Raw genomic sequence first — 17,547 nt, 5'->3', positions numbered from 1 at the left:
ATGAAGATTTTTTCTGTTCTCCCATAAGCACACAGAAACATTCACATACAGACACTCCTACACTTGATTAAAGCTTGGATTAGCACTTTAATACACTGAAATGAATTAATGCAAAAGGTGAGCTTATGTAATATGACATAAAGTATTTCTAAGTAGTAGGCTTTCCCTGAGGACAAAGTTGAAAGTACTACATTATTTAAAAGATATTAAGAGAGTGTGCAACTCATGAAAGAATTGAGAATGCATAGGTGCAGATACTGTAGGTCAGAAAGAAAGTGATCTGAATATTAGATGCACTTTAGTAGCCAAAACATTTCTTTCTCTGCTGGGAAGTCAGCTGGATGATCAGTGTGTTTAGCAGCACAGAGCATGCTTTCCTGCTGAGAATATACCAGCTGTTCTGTGCTAGTGGTAGGTCCACCTAACCCTTGCTACGACAGGTTGTATTTCCATGTGTAATATCTAGGTTATGATAAGCTTTAGAGTCAGATAATCCACACCTTGAGTATAAGTGATCTGTCTGTGCTTTCTGCCAGAAATGTGCCAGAGGCGTAAGTCTGAATAAAAGATGTGGTAAACAATGGTGTTTCGATGTTGCTACTTATGCTTTCCTTCTGTTAAGACAGGAGTTTTAATTTTTCTCAGTCTGTTGAGTCACAAATGAATGTGTGACAATTGTCCAGAATGTATATACATACAGCTGTTTCATTTGCTGCAAGCCTCCTATAATATTGGTCTAATTTCATGAACAGCTTGAGGCATTTGATTAAATGTCTGATACTTACTTTCAGGTTCATATAACAGGGGAAATTTTTTAGTGGAAATTCTGAAGTACTAGTATTAGTTGCTGGGATACAGTTGACTTGTAATGACTGGTAGAACTTTCCAGGTTCCAGTATAGGTTGGGAAATTACAGATTAGAGAGCAGTGTAGAGGAAAGGGACTTGGGGGTCCTGGTGGACAACAGGATGACCATGAGCCAGCACTGTGCCCTTGTGGCCAGGAAGGCCAATGGCATCCTGGGGTGTATTACAAGGGGGGTGGTTAGTAGATTGAGAGAGGTTCTCCTTCCCCTCTACTCCACCCTGGTGAGACCCCATCTAGAATATTGTGTCCAGTTCTGGGCCACTCAGTTCAAGAAGGACAGGGAATTGCTGGAGAGGGTCCAACGTAGGGCAACAAAGATGATTAAGGGAGTGGAGCACCTCCCTTATGAGGAAAGGCTGAGGGAGCTGGGTCTCTTTAGTTTGGAGAAAAGGAGAATGACGGGTGACCTTATTGATGTTTACAAATATATAAAGGGTGAGTGCCATGAGGATGGAGCCAGGCTCTTCTCGGTGGCAAACAATGATAGGACAAGGGGTAATGGGATCAAGCTGGAACACAGGAGGTTCCACTTAAATTTGAGAAAAAACTTCTTCTCAGTGAGGGTGACAGAGAACAGGCTGCCCAGGGAGGTTGTGGAGTCTCCTTTGCTGGAGACATTCAAAACCTGCCTGGACATGTTCCTGTGCAACCTCACCTAGGTGTTCCTGCTCCAGCAGGGGGATTGGACTAGATGGTCTTTTGAGGTCCCTTCCAATCCCAAACATACTGTGATACTGTGATACATATGTGCATTATGTTGTCATAGCATCAACCAGTCATTGCCTGGGGTTGTTATGACCCATATGCAGGACCTAGCACTTGGCCTCAGCCCATTGATCCAGCCTATCCAGATCCCTCTGTATGGCCTTTCTACCCTCCAGAAGATCAACACTCCACCCAATTTGGTGTCATTTGCAAACTTACTGATGGTGCACTCAATCACCTCATTCAGATCATTAATAAAGATATTAAAAAGCGCTGGCCCAAATTCTGAGCCCTGGGGAACACCACTTGTGACAGGAAAACAACTGGATTTGATTCCATTCACCATGACTCTTTGGGAACCTTTGGGCCTAGCCATCCAGCCAATTTTTTGCCCAGCAAAGAGTATGCCCATCGAAACCATGTCGAAACAGTTCCTCCAGGATAATGCTGTGGGAAACAGTGTCAAAGGCTTTACTGAAGTTTAGGTACACAACATCCACAACCTTTATCCACAATCTTTATCCACTAAGCAGGTCATCTTTTCATAGAAGGAGATCAGGCTGGTCAAGCAGGACCTGCCTTTCATAAACCCATTTTGACTGGGCCTGATCACTTGATTGTCCTGTGTGTGCAACATAATGGCACTCAGGATGATCTGCTCCATAATCTCCCCTGGCACTGAGGTCATACTGACAGGCCAAAGAGTCCTTTAGAAGTGTGAATGAGATGACAAATTTATGAAACAGACACCTCTAGCAAGAAAATAGAGGAGTGAACCAGTTTTATTTGTCACTGATAAATGTTCATCTTTCAGAGCTGGAGCACCATACTGTGATTGCAAGACTCTGCCTGGGCTACAGTATTTTAGCAGACAGGATCAAAGTGTGGCTGAGGTTTTTACCAGTAGGAAACACTGTGATAAACACGAGTAGGGCAAAGATGTATATTCAGTCATGCAGATGTACTGTGGAAATCAGAAGATGGCACTCTTCACTCACTGTTGAAATTGCAGCATAGCTAACCCTAATGATGTGAACACTTGAGAAGTGAAGAGTATCATGAATATGCATCTTCCTCTGTATTTTTAGTTGTTAAATTTTAATCTCAAGTGCATCCTGAGATTGCAAAAATGACAGCTCTTTTTTTTTTTTCTCTGAAATTGTTCATGATGAGGGCAACTGAAATATTAGTTAATATTATCTGATTCAAATGAGAACAAAAAATATTTTTAGCATAAATAAGGTTCTAAAAGCTGTCTAAAACATCTGCAAAAAAGGCATAGGTGAGCATAGACAAACAAGTCCAAAAAGAGGAATGACAGAAGCTGTTCAGCAATTGTGTATGCCAGGAGGCACCTAAACCTCAAAACCTGATTGCATTCTCCTTCTGTTCATGTCAAAAATCTCCTCATGTAAGCGGCAAAGAATTTAATACCTTTTCAAACCACATTGATATCCAGGAATTAGGAAGAAATGGGTCACCATTCCCTGAAAACTTGATCCAATTTGTGAATGTTGCACACGCCTGGTATGCACAGTAGAGTCTGTAATGTCAGCTGCTTGTTATACCCTACTGATCAGTGCCGATATTTAGCCTTAAGTTGCCTTGGCACCGAGGGGAACTAAGCTTTTATCCTATCTGTCCCAAGATGCAAAGTAAGAAGGTGCAAGCAGCTCTACGCTCCCTGATTAAGGCAGTCCATCATCCGTATGAGTTTTTCTTCTGGAGTTTTATCACTAGAAACCAGAATGCCTTCTTACTTTATAGAATTCTAATTTTGATGAAGCTAAATGCATAAATTTCTTGCAACAAACTTTGAAAAGTAAGAAATCGCTCTACCACCTGAGGGTCTTATCCAGTAGGACGTAGAGACACATTAACTTTATTACTCTTCTTCTGGTACAGAAATTTTGAATGTTTTCTTTCCAGCCAGCAAGGTGTCTCCTGTTTCTCAAGTAGCTGATAGTCTCTCCTATAAGGCAAAAGATGTGAATGGGAAGGGAACAGAATTTGGATTTTGTGTGAGTTCCCTGACCATTAGACTACTGTAGCCCTCTGTTTTCTTTTACCATCCCGTCAAGCCTTTTTCAGCTATATGTATAAAAAACTTCATTTTTTTATAACAGGACTGAGAGTTTGAACACTATGTGGGTCCTTTACAGCACACACATGGTATACCTGCACTAGTGATTTAGTGCTGGAGGGTTCCTTTTTGGCACAGATTCTTACTATATATGGATTGGGAATCTCACAGCATCTCTTTGAGGACACCATGGGTGAGACTTAAACAGCTTCCTTCCTGAGGGTACCAAGGCTGAAGGGATGCTTGACTTCATCAAACACAGAGGGGACATGTCAGAAACCATCACTTACAGCAGGAAAGCAAATCTCTTCTGCAGCACTCCAAGCATGCACCACACGTGCCTAGAGCCAGCCACACTGCTGGTCAAGATGTGATGTGGATGTGCAGTCCTGGGATCACAGTGAGCCATATCTCATTCAACTTTGGTCCTTCCCTCTTGTGCCTCAACTGTCAGTAACATATGGAGACCTGTCCTCCTAAAACTAGTTGGTTTTCACTTCTTTCTTTCAAGTCTTTTTGTTTCAGCTAGAATTCTTCCTATCCATCAGAATGTTTTGTCTTCTCATTACTGACACACATAAATGTAAGCAGATAATGTACAGTCAAGCTCTTGGTTTTGTATTCCTATCTCGCATTGAAGCATTTAAAAACTTAGGTTCAAAAAGGGCTTAGATTTGAAAATGTTGATTCTGCTCCTAGTTTATATGAACCAAACAGCCACATCTCTGTTTTTAATTTGTAATTCTAGTTCTACAAAGACTTGATTAGAAACTTAATTTTAAATACAGGAAGACTACTTACATATTAAGCTAAAGGGGCTATCTGAACACGTTTAGCTAAGTTGTGAGGCCTTCCTCAAGCTTACAGCCTCCAGTTGGCACTTTTAGAAATTGGATGAATAGCTATTGAAATTCAGCTGCATTGACTTCAGCAGAGACACACTAATTTTAATCAGCCAAAAATCCCACATGTCAGATGATACAAGGTGCTGTGTTTTTTTTAAAACAGTTTAATATTAAATATTAAGAAGTTTGCTATGTCTAATGTTGAGAAAATGAACAAGCATACATTCTGTACGGTAACATTTTGATTATTGAAAGTACCTGTGGTAACTAATAATCTCACTATGGTTCTTATACAGACTTAGCTTTGCTTGCAAACAAAACCAGAAAGATAATAACTTTAGGTCTGAGAAAAACTGAAGTTAGAAAAACAATATTTTCTTGACAATTCTGTTAATTCTTAGTATCAATATCCAAAACATGGTACACAATGCCCTGTCCAAAGAGAGTTACAGTGTCTCACTTGTAAAACTTTGATAGCAACATTATTCACTATTGTATTTTTTCTGTTTTTAATCCCTCTTGAACACAAAGAATACAGGGAAAAAAAAAAAAAAAAAAAGGTAAAGGAACTCTCTTATTTCTCATACAAACATTATTTTATAAAAATCTGTTTGAACTCATTTAGCAATGAAGCACAAGTAGTAGTAGGTAACATTTTTAACTAGAAAATTAGTAGCATAAAAATTAATATCTGGTGGAAAATATATGCATGTTTTTAAACACATATTTGTATGTTTTATTCTAAATAAAATTATATCTATTAAAAAGCACAAACAAACAAAAACCAATAACAGTTTTAGATTGCTTTTAGCTACTACTCAAACTAAATATTTATTGCTTCATATGAGTCAACTAATGTTCCTGGACAAGTAGCTATGAGCCACAGAAAGTATTTTATTCCATAAAAATGTTTCACTTTCGTGTTTAAAATCCAGCTTTCTAATTTCTTATTTTTAATTGATTTTTCATAAAGAGACTGCCTAAAAACATTTTAAAAAGTCATCTTGAAGAGAAAAATGGAAAACATCATTCAGACAATTTGAGAACTTGAAGAGCCTCCCACTGTCCTTATTAAACAACTGAAACCTTTTCTCATAAATTTTACGTTTTCCAACATATAATTCTAAAAAATATTGTTGAACAAACACAGAATATGTAAATAGACACCATATAAGTGCTTAATTAAATAACTTTGATTTCAGTGTTATGACTTAATGATATGGACCTATGTTGGAAAGTAAAATGTGGGACTGCAAGATGTGTGGTTCCAGCCACCTGGATGATAAAGGAAGATCAATACTAACATGACTATCTGGACGGTCAAAGACATAATACTAACATAATAATATATAAAGGGCCTTGGACAGATTATTTTGAAGTACATTTCTCACAATTGTAAAAAGTTACAGCCCGGACTCGCGAGAATGGTATCTCAGGCCAGATAACCACCCGCAAGTGCATGGGATGTGTGAATGTCCTTGGGCCTGGTCTGTGAATGAGTGGAAAAACAAGTGAGACAAACATCACCTGAGTTTAGTGTGTTTTTAATAACAATTAGTGGAAAAACACCTTTTGTAAACATCTTAGTCCAGGCCTGTACCTGTAAATCCTATAAATTGTCAATGGTGAACAAAGAAGGGGCCTAGGTCAGCTCTCTGCTTGGCCAGGCTCTGTGCTTTTTTTCCAGAACAAGATCTCTGACTGTACACGTATCTCTGTCTGCATCCCAGTATGCGTCATTTCTAATCGCCGCAGACCTATGATGAACTTTTATAACACTAGATCATTGTTTCTAAGGGTTTTTTTTTGGTTTGTCTTTTATGGTTCAGCTATACTTTTACAGTTCAACACTCACATATCTAGCCCACCACGCATCTAGTTCAAAAGGTCAGAGGTTTCAGTTTCAACCCTATTAGGACAACCACTTTTGAGTGACAGTACACCTTGAAATACTAGGAATTGGCACCCTCAGACAACTTTTCTTTTTTTTTTCTGAGCTCTACTGGTGACTATTTCATAATAGATGAACAGGTAGCATTGTTGCCTTACAGAGCTGAGCTAGCTGCTTTGCTAAGATAAAACATTTTCTAACTTGTTCTTTTACTCACCTCTAAAACCCAAGTACATTTTTGAAGTTGTTAAGGTCCATTAACTATTAATCTTCCAGTTTTTGCCCTCTTATTATTCTTATTATTATTTTGCCCTCTTATTATTCTTGCCTGATTCTGCTATCTGAAGCATCCTTGTTATACAGCTGGACTCCAGTGTGTTGAGGAAGCTTGGAGCACCACTAGAAGACAAGAGTGCAATTTTGGTTAAGAGTGGTAAAATAATTCATGACTGTGACTGCCCATAGTAAAATTTCAAACACCCTGAGGATTATTTCTGCCATCAGCCACAAGAGGATGCTGTTTCAGGGTAAGAGAAAGACACAGACACAATTATCATCTTTGAAGGTTTTTGTAACACAAAGAAGAATCAGATAATCACACAAAATCTTGTGAGGAAGACATATGTCAAGACCCCCCAAAACCCTAACATTCTTCTTGTAATGATACTTTACAGTGGATATTATCCCTCTTTTTTTTTAATACTGTCTTGTTCAAAATAGCTAGTTTATTTTTAAATATCTACTTTAAAGTGAAAAAATCTATGACTGTTCATCTGATTCACAGAAACCTCAATTCAGAATACCTTGAAACGGGTAGCACCATGTCCTAACTGACAGTTCCTTCCATTATAATTTTATTTAGTGTTTAAAACTGTAAAACTATAGATCAGTTTTTTTTCTTTAGTTGGTTGGTTGGTTTGGTTTGGTTTTGTGTGGGTTTGTTTGTTTCGTTGGTTGGGTTTTTTTTGTTTGTTTTCCCTCTACTTTAGGAACTTTTGGAACTAAACTTGAATTCTAAAAATTGCAATGAATAATTTGGGGGACTCTTTTAAATTAAAAAAAAAATAATCTAAGATTATTTAAAATTTTTTTCCATGACTAACACTTTCTAAATTGAATTCCTCTGTCATGTGAGATATTGCTGGTTATAAATTGTGTTTCTGATTTGAATCGGTTATGGATATAGAACATCATATTTTCAGAATTTGTTGTCTGGAGTTATATTACACTACTTTTAAGAGTTCATCTTACGTGACTGTGCTATCAATGAATTTTTTTCCCCAAACGAATGTGCAGTAATTTACAAGAACTGCATTTGTTGTATTTTGATTTTGTTGTTGTTGAAAATAAGCTGCACCCAGATAAACAGATTAAGTTTTCATTAAACATTTTTTTTGTTGACTGGTATATTCCATTACAAAATTCCCCATTAAACTAGATTTTCCTGATTAGGTAGTCTTGTACTGTATTGATAAACAGTGCGTAAACACAGTGATAGATCTGAGATCAGGGAGACTGATTACCAGTTCATTGATCAGATTTTATGTTGCTAAAACTCTATTGATGTAGTTGTTTTGTTTGGAAGCGGTGTGTAGTAGATGTTCAAGAGATGTGAATTTCAAGGGCAGAGATTTTTTGCTATATTCAACAGAACATATTGTCAAGGTCTAAGTAACATTTGACAAAAATTCTGCCAACCAGCTCACCCACCAAACAGAAGGCAAGAAAGGTCAATAGACTGACATAAAAATCTCTCTTGTATTTGTGACAAAAGAATAAAGTGCTCATTACAGTTGCAATACTTTTTAATTGGTATTTACGGATCTTAGCTTGTTCCAATGAAAATAACTTGGAAACTACCTGCCTCTACGTAATATCTTTTTTGACTTCTTTTGATGTCAGAGGTCATATAACTTTTTTTTTTTTTTTTTTTTTCCCCCACAACGTGATTTAGAACATGATTTAGAGCACATTTTGCAGGATTAAGCACAATTGTGCAGTAACTACAGAAAGTTCATCATTTTCCCATTCAGCCCTTCCTATTGTATTCTATCTTTATATCTTTTAAATTCACTGGTGCTAAGACCCAAACCAAATGTTATCCCCAAGGCAATGAGATTCCTGTCTTCAGGTAGGTGACCCACCTCTTGTCCATGCACTGAACTAGCTAAAATTAGACACCATTTGATGGCATGCTGAAAGGAAAGATAACTTGCCTTACCTACACCAGATAGAAGGATTGCAGATCTTAGCATGATAGATAAGAAACAGTTTTTCCAGTCCATCTCCCTCCTCAATATTTTAACTTCCCCTCCCTTCTGGTGCACTGGGTAAAACTGAAAGTTGTTGTTTAAAGTTGTTGTTTATAGAACCTTTTTGCATCTTGGCAAGTTTAGTGGGGACAATGATCAGTTGACAAAGCTTCTTCCTTACAGGGTGGTAAACAACTTAATGTAGATGTCCCTTTCCCATGATCTGGTAGGTGTGCACTTAAATCTGTATTCTGCCTTTTCTTCCTATCCTCGGTACCTATCCAAACCACTTGGCCATTGTCACTTAGTTGTAGGAAAGGGTTTTCTGCTCTGTAGAAGTAATTAAATCCCATTTGGAAACAAGATATTTAAAAATAAAGCCACATTTTTCTGCCACTTTGAAATTCTCTATCCTCTTGGATTGTGGCCTATGCCTAGTAGGCATTTAATTGGTTACATAATACTGTCAAAAAACAGGCAAGTCGAATCATTAAATATGTTTCCTAGTACTAGGCCACTCTGGCATTTTTATCAAATCTCGGTTTCACAATTAATTGTCTTTTTAAGCTAGGAATCTCATAAAAAAGGGTGTGTGTATGAAAAATTGTCATTTTCCTCCCAAAAAAGCCTACACCACAAAGCTCTCAATGCCTCTAAAAGAACAGGAAAAATATGTGTTCTCAGTCATATTAAATTTGAGAAGTTCCACTCATCTAAAGAAGCTCAGTTCTCTAGATTTACACTGCAGAAGCTTGGTCTAAGTTTGCTAGCAATTTGACTCTGCTGATTTGATTTTCTGGCTATGACATCTTCATATATCTAATTTTTTTTTTTGCTTGCCTGCTTCTTGGTGTTAAGTATTATGAACTGTATGCCAGTAATACTTTGTAGCTGACAAGTATGTGTATCTTCGATTCTCCAGTCAGATAAGTACACATGGCATACAAGTATGAAAGTAAGGAATACTTACCAATGGAATTCCCTTTCCAAAGCAAAGGAAAACTATCCAGGAAGTGATATCCCTTATCGAAAACTAAAACACAATTAACATGCTAACTATGTCTTTTACAATCATAGAATTTTTAGCACTAATTTAGTACTATGGAGTACAATTTAATACTAAATAAAGTTGGGAAAAATCATTGAGATACCACCCCACCCCCATGTTTATCAAAGAAAAAAAAGTCTTGATTCCTTTTAGACAGGTAACCAAACACAATCCAAAAAGACAAAAAATAATTAATAACTGGTCCACCAAAAATAAATGAGACATATTTGGAGACATCATGCAATATTTGGATCTGCGTTGCTACATGGTTCTGATTTATGAAAACCCACTAAAATTATGGCAAGAAATTATAAAGTCATTTGCTTATGTACTTCCATATATTTTTGCATAAACACATAATTTTTCATAAATACAAAATAACCATCGGCATATAAGCATAGGCTAATAGTATGAGAATAACTTAATGTAAACATGCAAAAGAGGATAAGTGACAGTCCACTCCCACTATCTACTTCTGGCTCTTCCATGCCTTGGTCTCTATAAAACTAAAGTCTTTATTAATGTGATCACCCACTACTTCTAAAACAATGCAAAGCATGACACAGCTGATAAAGAACAGACAATTATTCAAATACCAGCTGTCTTTTACTTAACCACCTTTTATCCAATTCTAAAAAAGGAAAAGTAGCATGTTAGTAGCTTTAAGAGTTATGACTACAAATGTAGGAAATAGTAAGAGATTTTTGGCAACATGAATTTTTTATTGGTTTACTATTCATGCAGAATTGAATATATTTTTATTGTTTTCCCTCTCTGCTGACTCTAACTTGTTGTTTGAAACAGAAAATCCAGTTACATGATCAAAATTTTTCTGGCACATTTTGCCTAGTTTTAGGGCATGTTAATTTAATCCTCTTATCAAGACAGATACAACGATGCCTATTCACAATGTATTCATTTAACATATTTCTAAAACATCTATCTGCTCACTGAAAAACGTCTGTAAATATTGTGTTTATTCAAAGTGGTGTTGAAAGATACAGTGTCATTCCAAAGTCTGTAATGAAATAAGATATATTTAAGTCTTTTGTAAGAACAATCTTTGAAACTCTTCTCATGTCTTGAGATCACACATTCAAGTATCTTCTTCAATAATACAGCAAGATTTATCTTTTTAAAATAAAATTTTGCAGTTTATTCATTGCCAGTATATCTTGTCTTTATTTCAAAACTGTCTTTCATTCATCAACTATTAACAACATTTTACAAGCTTAGATGTTGCTTCTTAAACCATAAAAGTAGAAGAAAGAACATTCAGATACATAAGCTGATAGAATTTCGCGGATTTTTTTGATGTTACATTTTCAGTGCAGCTCTCTTTTGCTACTTAAACAATCAACAGCACTCCTGATGATGTGCAAAAATAAAGCTAATGTTCTTACACAAACTCTCTGATTTTTTGGAACTTTCCAAACTTCAGTAAGACAGGCACAGCTGATTTTGTTCACTAGAGCATATGAAGAAGTGTGAAAAAGATATAAGACAGATAAGCCAAGTTATAAGACAAATCTAAGTTTTCCTTATTTCCTTATTTCCTGATTTACAAATGAACAGGCTTAGACAAATGAAACACACCAATAGCATAAAGCACTGACATTTAAAATTATTATTTGCGATAATCTGTGAATCTTCAATGAAAAGATGTCACTCTGAAACACAAAAGGTTCCGCTTAAATTTGAGAAGAAACTTCTTCTCAGTAAGGGTAACAGAACACTGGAACAGGCTGCCCAGGGAGGTTGTGGAGTCTCCTTCTCTGGAGACATTCAAAACCCGCCTGGACGCCTTCCTGTGTAACCTCATCTAGGTGTTCCTGCTCCAGCAGGGGGATTGGACTAGATGATCTTTCCAGGTCCCTTCCAATCCCTAACGTTCTGTGATTCTGTGATTCTGTGAAAGCTGTATTATAGTTCTAACTGATATAATTATCTATTTCCTGAAAAAAATCACTGAACATGCACACTTCCAAGGACAATAATATGTAAGAGTTTCTAAGCTGTTATTTGTTTGCATACATTTATCAGTCTTTGCATTAATGTGCAATGCCATGCTTGATAAATAATTTCTATGTCTATTTTATTCTTGCTGAAAAAAAGTGTTTCATTTTCTTGAAGAATATGCCTTAACATTTTATGTTATTTTTTTCATCTGTCTAGTATTTGGCAGAAATGTGATGCAAGACTTAAGCTGGTCTGGTTAGGAATGTTTGGAGCTAGGACTTCAACTAATGAGGTAATCTTAACTTCAAGAAGAATATCTAGTTTCTGCCTAAACTATGCAATTCAATTGCAAAATAACTTCTATCTGCACTGTAGAATATGTTTCATTTTAACACTGTTACTCAATAACCTGCTTCATAGCATGAGATACAGTTAAGGACACCATTTCACTGGTGAAACTAAAATCTTCACTATTTCAGCTTTAAGGGACAAGAAAGCTTGTCTTGTCTCATCAATATTCTTGTTCTCTCTGAAATTGTTAAGATAATGAGGCTGAACTAATAAAGATCCTATTTAACATCATGGTAATACTGTCTGCATTGTAAGTGAGTTAATGGTTGCTATTTATAAACATGTACATATGGTTTTCAGTGCCACCATGCTATTAAAACAATAACCTATAATACCAACATCTAATTAGTGTTTAAGTTGTATTTATTTGCATGTGTAATAATAGCAATAATAATACTATATGCCAGAATTATGCAAAAAGTGGCTTTTGAAAATGAAATTTTTGACAGCCCACTTTGAGTAATTTCATGCTGAACCTTCTATCTTGAAAGTTAATAGGAATTTAAACACTAATGACATAATAGTGAGTTTGTTCTGCAGACTCATTTAGCTCTATTTGTTATTCTACACACTAGATGAGGAAGTAGTGAAGGAATGGAGAAGGAAGGTCTCCTGCACAAAGGAGAAACAGGTGAAAGTAAAGCAAAAAGGAATGAATGCCCACTCAACATATGTCCAGGAAGGTTAAGAAAAAGCCATTCTCCTACCCTCAATTATTTGCAGAATGAGCTTCCCCTGTGCAAATTTGAGACTCATAATTCTAGACAGGGTAGCAGGTTTTCCTACTGAAATGCATGTATTTAAAAAAAACAAAATCTAGTGCTTGCTGGACCCACCTGAGCAGTTGCAGTCTTTGAACTGAATCATATTTAGGAATTTTCCTTCTCACTTCCTTCAAATAACAGTAAAAAAATTGTCATGGAAATAACCCCATAAATTAATATGACAAATCAATACCGTTTCTCATGGTAGTGCCAATCCACAATCAACATTCTGCAAATCCATTCTCTGTAATGCTTTTAAGTGCATTTTAATCTCATGAGTCAATAGCAGAAACTGTAGTTGTAAATGATACCACTGCTGAGTAGAGTCTGAAACTTTAAAGCTAATGACACTGTTGAGGAGATGTGAGTCAAAAATAGTAGGGAAATTTTTAAATTGGCTCACAATATGTTCTCTGTGGTAGCCTGTAGGTATCTGCCCAATATCAGCTCTCAGTCATGGTGCCTGCAGTAACAACAGTGGGAACTGTTAAATCCCTCGCTTTATCTCTTCTGCTAAATTAATTCTCACTTCTGCATCTGTACATGGTCAGGGCTCTATCTCTGGCTTTCTGTTTACATATGCTTAATATGTACACAGTTAATCTAACATACTAGACTAGAATTCAGAAAAAAAAAATCAAAAACTAAAGCAAAACAGAGACACAACTTCAGTTTGCATAAATCGATCATATTTTCTGAAGCTAAAGAAATTTAAACTATTGTAGGATTCTGCCTATCCTTCCACCCACCCATCCATTCATCTATCCATCAATTTTCTGTTGTCTGTCCCAAAGTTTCTAAGCTGGTTCTTATTAAAATCAACAGGAAATTCCTCATTGAGGTTTATGGAGCATCTGACTTTTTTAGTCCTTTTCACATTTTGGAGGATAGAGTAGTGGGAACAAACTTTTGAATTCATGGCAAAAGGTAGATAAAAAACATCCTTAAACTGAAGAAAATCCCCTGTTTCCCATCTAAAGCTGAAAAGTATAAATACTGCTCAGTTTCTTAGGAAAAAAAAATTCAAGATCCAACTCCAGAACAGGACTTGTATTTCTAAGAATAAGCACTGAGGAAAAAAGATCACAATGTCACCACATAAACTCCACTGTGAATGTTCCTAGCTATTCTGTTGTTTCTCACCTCTTCTCACTCAAATGCAGATGTCTACATTTCTTGCAGCTAAATTTGTACAGGAGAAAGTGTCACCCTGTCCTTCATGTTTTCCTCTGTTCATGCACACGAAATCCACCAAGATTCAACAGATGGGTTTAGGTCTTTAATAGGGAAGGTACAATATTGGATTGCTTGAAGTTAGAAAGAACAAGCAGAGAAACCATACATAAATATTTAAATATGGTGAGTCAAGTGGATAACCAGTGTAACACATTAAATTTGTTAAAGGCCTTGGGCAATGTTTGTGATTGTATTCACCTAGAGAAGTATAAGGAAGTAACCCTTGGCTGACTGCATGTGAGCTGGTGGTGACTCTTGGTCAAAGCTTTAAAATCAAATTCATTCAAAGTTTGAGCAACCTTAGAAAATCTGGTTGCAAACTATGTATTTTTTACACACCTTTCATGTCAACAGGAACAGACAGAGAAAGCTGACTGAGGCACTTCATGAAAGGGCTGGAGAATTCTGAAAACATAAAATGACTCTTATTGTAAATGTAGTTTATGAAACATTATTGCAAGACCATCGCAGCAAAATGGATCTGTTATATTTACCATCTTCAGTGATAAATTCCCCACTGTTTCTATAAAATAACTTTTAAACCAAGGTATGCAGAAGGATTTCCCTTGCAGAAATGTGATTTTCAGAATTACTATAATTCTACTGACTTGCTTAAAACTGAACACATAACAAGAAATGTTGCCAGAATGGAATTATAAATTGCAAGCAACAACAAAAGTCACAAATATGGCTTCCTGATCATCTCCAAAACCAAGTCAGAGCTAAATTCTGTGACCATATTCAAATAAAAATAATAGCTATTCCCAAAATTTTCATTTATTTTGTTTCACATTAATTATGTGAAGACAGATTAACTGTTATCCTCTCATTACAGTATTTTTTTAATCTTAAGTTTGCTCTTTTTTTTTCCTTTTTTAAAAAGTAAAGTACATATTCCTATGTTTTTCAGTCTATGTGGAGTAGCTAATTTTGTGTAAATATTTTGTTTTTCTAATCACTGGTCCTTTTCTACTTCTTCTGATGTTTTCCACTGTCTTCCTCTCACAGTTTTTGCCTCACAGTTCCAATGCTTATTTCCCAGTTATTTAGAGTGTACCCCAGAATAAATTCACAGACTGTTTCTAAGGGATTTATAGCAGATGACTTGAAGTAAGAATTCATATCACAGTGAGGAGTCCAGAAAAAAGTCAAGTTAATCTGAAAGACATTTATATCCCTGTTTCCTATTTCATTACATTAATCTTTTTAACTATTACTAATTTTTCACAATTAACCGAAGAACTTCTGCAAAAATGTATTGAGAAAATCAATACTGTTTAATGCTGACTACAAGTAAGATTAACTCTTCAGATTTGTAATAATTTTGGGTTTATTTTCATAATAAAACTTATGCATGTTTCTCCCATGTACATTTAATTTTAAATTGCAAAGGAAAAAGATGCATTAATAGAATAACATGGGGTAAAATCTGTTTATAAATTATCTAAGCCAGTAGCAACAGATTGAAATCATGGCAAGATGATTAACTGCTAAATGATTGTTGCAGCAAATGCATATGTCTAAATAATGTAATAAAAAGTGTAATTTATATTTTCATGCCAATTCATGTTTGAGCTTTATAGGTTATAAAACTCTTCAGTCCAGGATATATTGCTCAGGTATAAAATTGATATTTATTTTTAGGATGAATGTAGAGCTAAAGTGTATATTCTTCACTCTTGTATAAACAAGACCAAGATTTTGGATATCATACAGTAATGTCATCAAGATCCCCTTGGGAAACTCCACTTCTGATTCTTCCATTGATCCAACTGTTGTAAGAACTTTCACAAAATCAGCTATTTCTGAATATTTTATGGTCAATGTAATAGTCATGAAGTCAGTTTCTCCTCCGATAAACCTCATCTTTAGCCATAATTAATTAGATGCCCTGACTTATTAATGGTTGTGTTATCTAGACTTGGAAAATAGTTAATCCCTTCAGGTCTGTTTTGCTGCTACCAACATAACATTCCTGGCTGCAGGTAAAGTGCTGTTTTTTCTCCAATGAGATCCACGAAGCAAAAAGATATGTCTACCAACCAAACCCCTCTGCTGATAGCGTGGAGTGTGGAGATTTCTTCAGCTTTCCAACCCAGGCACCACAAACAGCTCTGACAGGGTGGCATGGCCTTCAGCACCGCCTCTAACAGCTAGCTCCCTCTTGTCTGCTTAGGCTTCAACCATGCTTCAGACCACAGCATGACGTCATGCTAAGTTTCTGGCCCACCATTTTCACACTGGGACAGCGAATGGACCTCCTTCAGTGCCATTTGTCAGCCTTGAAGCTGAACACATTCACTCTCCTGGTGCAGTTGTTGGAGCTCCAATCCACGTAGCAAACACCACCAGGCGTGGCTGTGGGACCTCTGCCCCAGTGCTTTCGCTCTGCTGGGGCAGGGAAGCGCCAAAGATGAGTTTACACTTGCACAGTGATGTTGCTGCTGCTATGTCACTGGAAGGAGAAGGAGAGCTTCAGTCTCCTTCCTCCATTACATCTCACGTTTTGCGATCTATGTGATATGGGCTTTTGTGTCTGATAAAGTATTCACAGTTGAGCATCTTCCTCTGTCTGCAAACTGTCGTCGATCAGGGATGCTTATTATTGTGTTGTGTTGTGAGATGTAGAGACTTCCACTGCAGAAAAGTGAGTCTTGGTCTACATAAATGCCTCAGTTCTATAACAATCACCTTATTTTACAATTTCCTTAACATTTCTCACCATTTTTCTCACCTTATCTCTTAAAATTGTATGTTTACTAATGCCATTTCTTAGCTTTTATTTTGACAGTCAAGGTCCTATATGCTGAATAAATCTATATTTAGCACAGGCAGACATTGTCGTAAAGTTTGCAGTACGTGTCTGCATACAGGTGAGACTTCGATTGCCTTCAAAATCCTGTACGTTCTCTTTCTGGATGTTGTTGTTGAATTTTAGTGCCCTTCAGTTTGGTCTAAACAGTAATCCTTTAGAGTTAAATTACAGCTATCTACTCATATACATAACATGTTCATATTCTTAATGTTTTTTAAGAAAAAGAGAACATTGCAGGGGAAAAAAACCAGTTGGGGATTGAAAATATGAAAAAACAAAAACAAAAACCAACAAATCAATTTAATAAATAAAAATCCAAATATGAAGACATGAAGAAAAATTTCTTTATAATTAAGCATTCTTAAGATAAGTCATTTGGAATAATAATAATAAAAAATACCGTTTCTAACTGTGCAGCCACGATTTATGGTTTTAATTTTCTGAAGACTGAAAGAAGCTTATCAACTGAAAATCAATATTGAGCTGAATTGAAGATTTTGTAACTTGGGACTTCAAAAGTATATTGAAAATGCGCCATAAAAATGTGGATGCTTGCCTAAATTATTTATCATATAGCTGTTTCTTTATGTTCTTTTAAGTATGGATGTCTAAAACAGATCAACAACTGCATTTTTATTATGCGTTTTTAACAACAGTTCTAAAACATGTTTTGTACACAACCCCAGCTAAGACAAAAAATACATATCCTTAACTTTACTGACTAGTTTGAA

This window comes from Columba livia, chromosome 1 (genome assembly GCF_036013475.1).
Source record: "Columba livia isolate bColLiv1 breed racing homer chromosome 1, bColLiv1.pat.W.v2, whole genome shotgun sequence".
In the NCBI taxonomy this organism is placed as follows: domain Eukaryota; kingdom Metazoa; phylum Chordata; class Aves; order Columbiformes; family Columbidae; genus Columba; species Columba livia.
The sequence above is the reverse complement of the archived record's forward strand: the minus strand, read 5'-3'. Positions refer to the sequence as shown.